Here is a 7,371-nt window from a genome sequence, read left to right as displayed (position 1 = left end):
GAATATATAATCAATTTCAACATAGTATTCAATATTCATCGGATCCTGACAAACCAAACATATAGGATTACATAAAGATGATCTTGATCATGTAGGGCAGCTCACAAGACCGATACATGAAGCACAAAGTGGAGAAGACAACCATCTAGCTACTGCTATGGACCCATTGGCCAGGGATGAACTACTCACGCATCACTTCGGAGGCGGGCATGGCGATGTAGATGCCTCCAGCGATGATTTCCCCCTCCGGCAGGGTGCCGGGAAGAGCTTCAGAACCCCCCGAGATGGGTTCTGCGATGGCCGCCGCGACGGAACTTTTCGTGGATGGAGGCTCGGGTATCCAGAGTTTTCCAGAGAAGATGTATAAATAGGCGGAGGATTTAGGTCGGTGGGGCACCTAGTGGGCCCAGAACACCCCTAGGCGTGGGCCAGGTCCAGGCCGCGCCTAGGGTAGGTTTGGGCGACCTGCTGCGCCTCTTCGACCCTCCTTCGGATTTCATCTTCGTTTTGGTAAAATATTGACTTCAGCTTTTGTTTCGTCCAATTCCGAGAATATTTCCTGTACAACTTTTCTGAAATACAAAAACAGCAGAAAACAGGGAACTGACACTGTGACATCTTGTTAATAGGTTAGTTTCAGTAATCATATAAAAGTGCAACGAATTGTAAACAAAACATATATAAATTGGTGTAAAACAAGCATGGATCATCAAAAATTATAGAAACATTTGAGACGTATCAATGCCTGCCAACCGAAATCTTGCTCTTCCGCGACTATCTCTCTGATTGTTTGCTGAATTTCTCGAATGTTGACTCAAGTTGTTTCTGCGTTCGCTGGAAGCATCTGCTACAGCCCTTCTTTTGTCGAGTTTTTGCTGTAGTTTTTCTAACTCGCGTCTGGAACGACTAAGTTTATATTCATATGCTTGTAGCGCCGCTGCCGAAACTTGTGTAGTCATCGACTCCGTGCCGTTCATGGCTCTTGTAGCTCTGTCCCATGCTTCCTGCGACAGCTGCACTTTTTCTCGTGGCCCAGCTCCAATATATTTGCTTCCTGTTCCACGCGTGAGGTCTGCGGGATCGACGTAAGGGTTACCAAAATCGTCGAAAGCCTTAGATTCTTCATCAACTTCACGGCCTGCTCCCGTGATTACACAGATCTGGTGATATGTTGCAGTTGTGTTTTCGTCAGATTCCGGATAGGTGACATCGTTGTATAGATCGACGAATACCTCCCTACTAGCGGTAGGGTTGTTGGTGTTGATGAAGTCAACGTTGGTGAAGCTTTCTGATTCTCTATCTTGAGATAGACGGTTTCCGCGAACGACCCGAAAGTCGTATCACCGAACAGATCGGTGAGTGCCCCGCCGTAATATCCCAGGTTTAGAGGCTACAAAATGAGAGAACACCAAAGTGTGCATTGCATTCATGCATAGAAAATCCGGGGAATTTTCGCGCTTTCAAATAAAACTTGTCACAAGATGGCGAAGTTTCACTTGACTTGATGGAATTGAAGTAGCTCATCAAGTCAAGCGCTATAAACCTCAATGTGACCTTTGCTAAACCCTTGTTTTGGGTAGACATAATCTGATCCATAGGTTGAATCAGAAGGAACTAGAACTATTACACAACACTTTAAGTGAGGATCAAATACCAAATCCTATAAAGGATTATAACATGGTATTCCTGACAACAACACATTCTTTAAGAATCAAACCCTAACTTATTAACACTTAAAAGTTAGCAACTACTTTTGTGTGTAATCTAATTCAATTTTAAACTCATTACCAAATAAGGTAAACCACAGGGTCTGAAGTGCATAAAAGCCACACATTCTTATTTAAATCATAACTTATTAAATATATGGAATATCATTAAACTAAATCCATTTACATTACGAATTATAGTTCAAACTATTTGAATAAAACTAACTATGAGTAGTTTGAAACTCATATGATCATGCCTTGATGAATTCAAACACCAACTATCCAAAATTGGGAAATAACCCTCAACCTTGACCTTTTGACCAATATTATAACATAAATTCAATCATACATGATATGGTGCACTATTCACAAGTATAAAACCATTCACAAGATATTTAGTAACAAATGCCACTTGGCTATCCAAAAATAAATCATATGAGAGGATAATGATCATGCCACATAGGATGAAAATATCTACATGACTTGCATTCCAAGCTTTGCCACCTCATGCTCAAAGGATTGCTATGGATGAGGGCATGACAACCAAGCACTTTACTCATCAAACGAAAACAAGAGTCACCCACCCATGTGTCATGACACTAGAGCTTCCCCAAGCCTATAAAAGGAGCCACACCCTTCATCCATTTGATCATCTTGTAGCATGATACAAGGAAACAAACACATAGAGCCACTCCATGTTCATTAGCTAGGATCAAGATGAAGAAGCTAGGAGGTGGAGGCATACCACAAGATGCAGGTTTATTAGATTTCCTGAAGAACAAGCTACAAAAGATACCAAGGTAGAATTCCTAGGCAAACCATATATTTAGAGGATCTTATCATCATCTCTTGAGTAGGACCTTAGGATATTCCAAGACATTGAGAAGTGAGAGAAGTTATAATACTAACCATAACCATGCCCATACAAGAATACTAGAGTAGTACTAATCCTAGTTGTTTAAGACAACATTTGATCTCGGAGGTGAAAACCCTATTCCAATAACAATACCTTAGTAAACCAATTCCATAATCATCAAAACTTGGTAGTGATCATAAACCCTAAGAATCTAGGAGGAGTGTTATGAGAGGAATAATAAAGAGAGATTAGTGAGGAATAAGTTGATCATGTCTAATGCATGATCATGCTTTGTAGATATACACGATAAGATAAACCTATGTGATAAGTAGATACCATCCATCACATAAAATGATAGGTAAAACCCTAGCCAATTAAATATAACTGTAGCCTATGCTCATATCCTAATCCCAGTTGTGTATCACTTGGGTGATCACAACTAAAACCCTAGATCCCAATTAAGTTCCAATACATGTATCACTTGGGATTATAAGTAGAACCTTGCCATACCTCATGCGTGTTTATACTTCAAATAGTGAAGCATCACCAAAACCCTAAAACCTTTCACATAGGATCCACTCCACATAAAATATTGTCCTAACTTGTGTACCATGGATCACAATTATTTACCTAAGCTAGAAGTACCTTAAGCTTAAAGACCATTTAGGTGATTAGAGTTAAACCAATATCCAATTCTACTTTGCTTTCCAACTACCTTGACTATTGGACTAGACGAAATAATATTTTATAAAATAGAATCACCATATAAGCAAGTGAATTAACCATAATGAGCATAGGATCTACCCTAAGTAATTCAAGCTAAAATTTGCTAAATGAGTTTAGTAATCGTAAAGTTTATCCAACCATCTTCTTAAACCCTTAGAAATAATTCTTCACATAAAATCATGATCCAATCCTATCCTCATTACCATTCATTTTAAACTCTAGCCATAATTAAAGTATATATGAACCACCAATGTGGTTAATCACACTAGTTAAAACTAATAATGTGTTTACCATGCACTTGTTATAAATTTAAACTCATTTAAATAGATCTGGTTCCTAAATTAAAAAAGGAATTGAGATAAATACCTAAACCCATTTCTATTTTACTCAAACCTCACAAAATACCAACCTAATCAAATATTAAATATTTGTTTTAAACAAAAACTTATGCACTGAGCATTATTATCAAATTGTATTGATGTTCAAATAATTTAGAACCTGGAAAACAAAACAGAAATCAATTTGAATTCAAATAGAAAATTCAAAACAGAAAATAGAAAAGAGAGAAAAAGGAGGAGACTTACCTGGTGGACCTCAGCAGACCATCGCAGCCCACGTAGCCTACCCAGCAGAAGCCCACGACGAAGCCCAGCCCACCAACGAAGCGACCCACACCACCGTACCGCTTCGTTGAGGAAGAAAAGCTAGCTCTTCTTCTTCCTCAACGTCGACATCGCACAGAGACGCCCCGGCCACCTCACCGTTGGCGATAGGGATGAAGCTGTAGCACCCTACCTTTTAATAAAGGCAAGATACCTGTGTATAGTGCTATTCCCGGGATCACTGATAGCACACACATTACAAAATATAGTAATCATTGCAATAGTATCAAATTACTACATCTTTGATCCAAAGGGTAAAGTAAAACCTTACAATTTGCATAGTCACATGGACTAGCTCAACAATATTCAGAACATACACAGCGGAAAGTAAATCATCAATGAGCCTTCATCTTCTTCATGTGCCACAGGCAGTCATGTTGGAATGTAGACTCGAGATCCTACCACGTACTTCTCCTCGGAAAATCCTGCACGTTTGAATATGTAGCCCCACGAATGGAGGCCAGTACAATGATGTACTGGCAAATGACACTTATATGCATGGTGGTTGTTTTGGGCATGACTATCTACATGATATTTGGCAAGTGGAGTTTAGGCAAATTTGCATAAAGCCAATTTTATCCTACATTTTATTTAAAACAAAACATTTTACAAAACTCATAATGATGTCATAAACAGTATCATGGTTACATCTCCCATGTACTATCCGATAGTTGTTACTCAAATTTTTAACTTATTCAGAAAAGGTGATGAGATTCCTTCGTACATTCCCTGCCTAGAAGCTCAAATTGTCCATAACCGGGGACACGGCTAAGATCTTAGGTTTAACTCTCGAGAGGTTGTGCACTTTCACCTTACGACCCACCCTTCCCAAGAGAAGAATGAGACAAGATCTTTCAGAAGAAGGTTTCAACCATAACCAGCTAGACCCGTTCCCGTTTGGTTGCAAGCCACATCATCATGTCTAGCAACAAGTTGGACCTCACAACTTACTTAATCCCGGCAGAGCCCATAATACCATAAGGTTGCACTGGAAGCTAACTAAAACATGGACGACATAGTAATCTCTTTAATCCTGGGTGGCCATCCACAAGTGAAACTCACAGGCTTAAAACCATAAAAGATAATAAACCCCCGCACGATCCCCTGGTGAAAACCAGAGGTGCAGTCTAGGGCAACCACTATTCAAATGCGCACTCTCAGGTACCCACCTGCCACTGGTTACTCCAGGGTCGGAGCCCTGAGCAGCCGCCCACCACACAACCAATCCACCCAGGTGATTCATTAAAGTTGTTAATTTTAATTCTCAATACTCACAATCCATATTAATCGAAATCAGCAGTGGCACTTTGTTATTGCTAGGCACACTAAGAATCCTAGCAAGGGTTCACACTAGGATTGATAAGCATAGCATAACTTTCGAAAACAAAATCCTACCATGCATACTAGTTTGAAAAACACTAATGCATAACAAAATAGGTAGGAAATTGAGTGTCACTTGCCTTTTGGTAGTTGAAGCGCGTTCACTTCTCTTAATCAAAATACGTGCCTCTCCGTACAAACTATAACATAGAATATAGCACAACATAAACACACCATTCAAAAACAACATCATAATCAAACAAGACAACAATCGGAAATCGCTCTATGGTACTAAGGTGTGGCATGAGGTCTGGCTTGCAAGATATGGTGGTGAGAGTTTGGACGGAAAGTCACATGATAAGAAAGTAATGGACTATCCAAGATTTAATTGAAGAATCTTTATGCTTTACAAAAGCATGAAAATAAATTGGAACAACTCTTGTGAATTGAATCACATAAGTGACAAATAGTGCAACACAAATACTATTGAATAAGTGTGATAACAATTACTCAAAATAGTATAAATTACACATAGGCTTGGATATAAACAAATGATACCTGGAATTACTCAAATTACTCATTTGTAAGTTGAATAGTTTTAAACTAGTCAAAGGAGTGAATGAAAAACAATTTGGATAGACACGATATTGGTTCAAGGTAAGGTGTCTAGTGGTATTGGTGTGTGGATGTGATCATAAGTTTAATCTTCATAAAAGAATCATGTTGAGAAAGGATTATAGGAAACAATAACGGATACATACTCAAATTCTCATATTTGAACTTGAGTATTTGCGAAGTGATTCAAAGATATTTGGATGGTGGTGCTATTGGATGGAGTATTGTAAAACCAAACTTATGCAATTGGGTTCACTCCAAAATCATTTTTAGAACTTAAGTTATCATCAAAATAGTGATTTGAATGAATTTGAATGTATCAAGTTGGTGCACATAACAACTATGATGTTTTCTATCCTCATGATGTTCCGCATGTTCTAAGGATTCCAGAGACTACAAATTTGTTAAATTTGGACTAGTATATTATTTGATATAATTTTTATAGTGAAAAAGGGTTAATTAAAACATTTGAATTATGATTCGAAAACTAATACAGAACACATATAGTATTCTTGCATATTTGGAGTCTACAGGTTATAAGCTTTCCAACGATATAAAGTTTGCGAATTTTGGACATCTGGATGATTTTATAATGAATTTCTAAGTTGGACACATAATTCTGATATTTAAAATTTAAATTTAAAACAAGTTTGACCGAGTTTGACTGAGACGCTGACTGTGCGCTGACTAGGCGCTGACTCTACCGCTGATAGTACTGCTGACTGTACTATTGACTGTACCGCTGACTGTACTGCTGACTGTATTTTGACTTTGACCAGACTTAGTTGACTATGCTGATGTCATGATGATGTCATAAAGTTGACAGAAAAATTTACTTAGATGGAAAAACTTTCTACATCAAAGTTGTATGAAATTAATAGACCTATCTAACGCACAATTTATTTTTCACAACGAAATAATGAGTTTGACAAGATCTAGGTTATACCTTATAAGATCTGAATCTTGTAATACGTTTTTCTCCTTGCTCGATGAACGTAACAAGGTGAGACTTGCGGCAATTGAAAGATCTTGACGAGAGGAAAAACTTCCGTGTTGAAGTCATGACGATTCGAGATTGTTTTGAAACTCGATTTGGCTCCGGTTGACTCGAAATAGATCTGTAGATGAGCGACAAATTGGTACTTCAAATCGAAAAACTTCCAACATGAAAGTTGTAGAGGATGATCAGAGAACGAGCACGAACTAATTGAGAATTCCCTTTGTCAAATCTGACGCCTTGCGATGCGAAATTATTCGTGTATGGTGGACGAAAAGAGATGATATTGGTCGGGATTGAAAGATCTCGACGAGATCTACAACTTTCGTGTAGAGCCCGAAGCGATTTGAGGTAGTTTGGGTGGTCAAAACAACGAGTTAAGATTCGTTGATCTAGGATTTCGAGAGAGGAGGAAAGGGAAAATGAAACTGCGACGTGGTGGTGGCTTTATATAGGCCATAGGTTGGTGGAAAATATGGGCCTCGAAGT

Source organism: Lolium rigidum, chromosome 3 (genome assembly GCF_022539505.1).
Source record: "Lolium rigidum isolate FL_2022 chromosome 3, APGP_CSIRO_Lrig_0.1, whole genome shotgun sequence".
Lineage (NCBI taxonomy): Eukaryota > Viridiplantae > Streptophyta > Magnoliopsida > Poales > Poaceae > Lolium > Lolium rigidum.
This window is presented reverse-complemented; position numbering follows the sequence as displayed.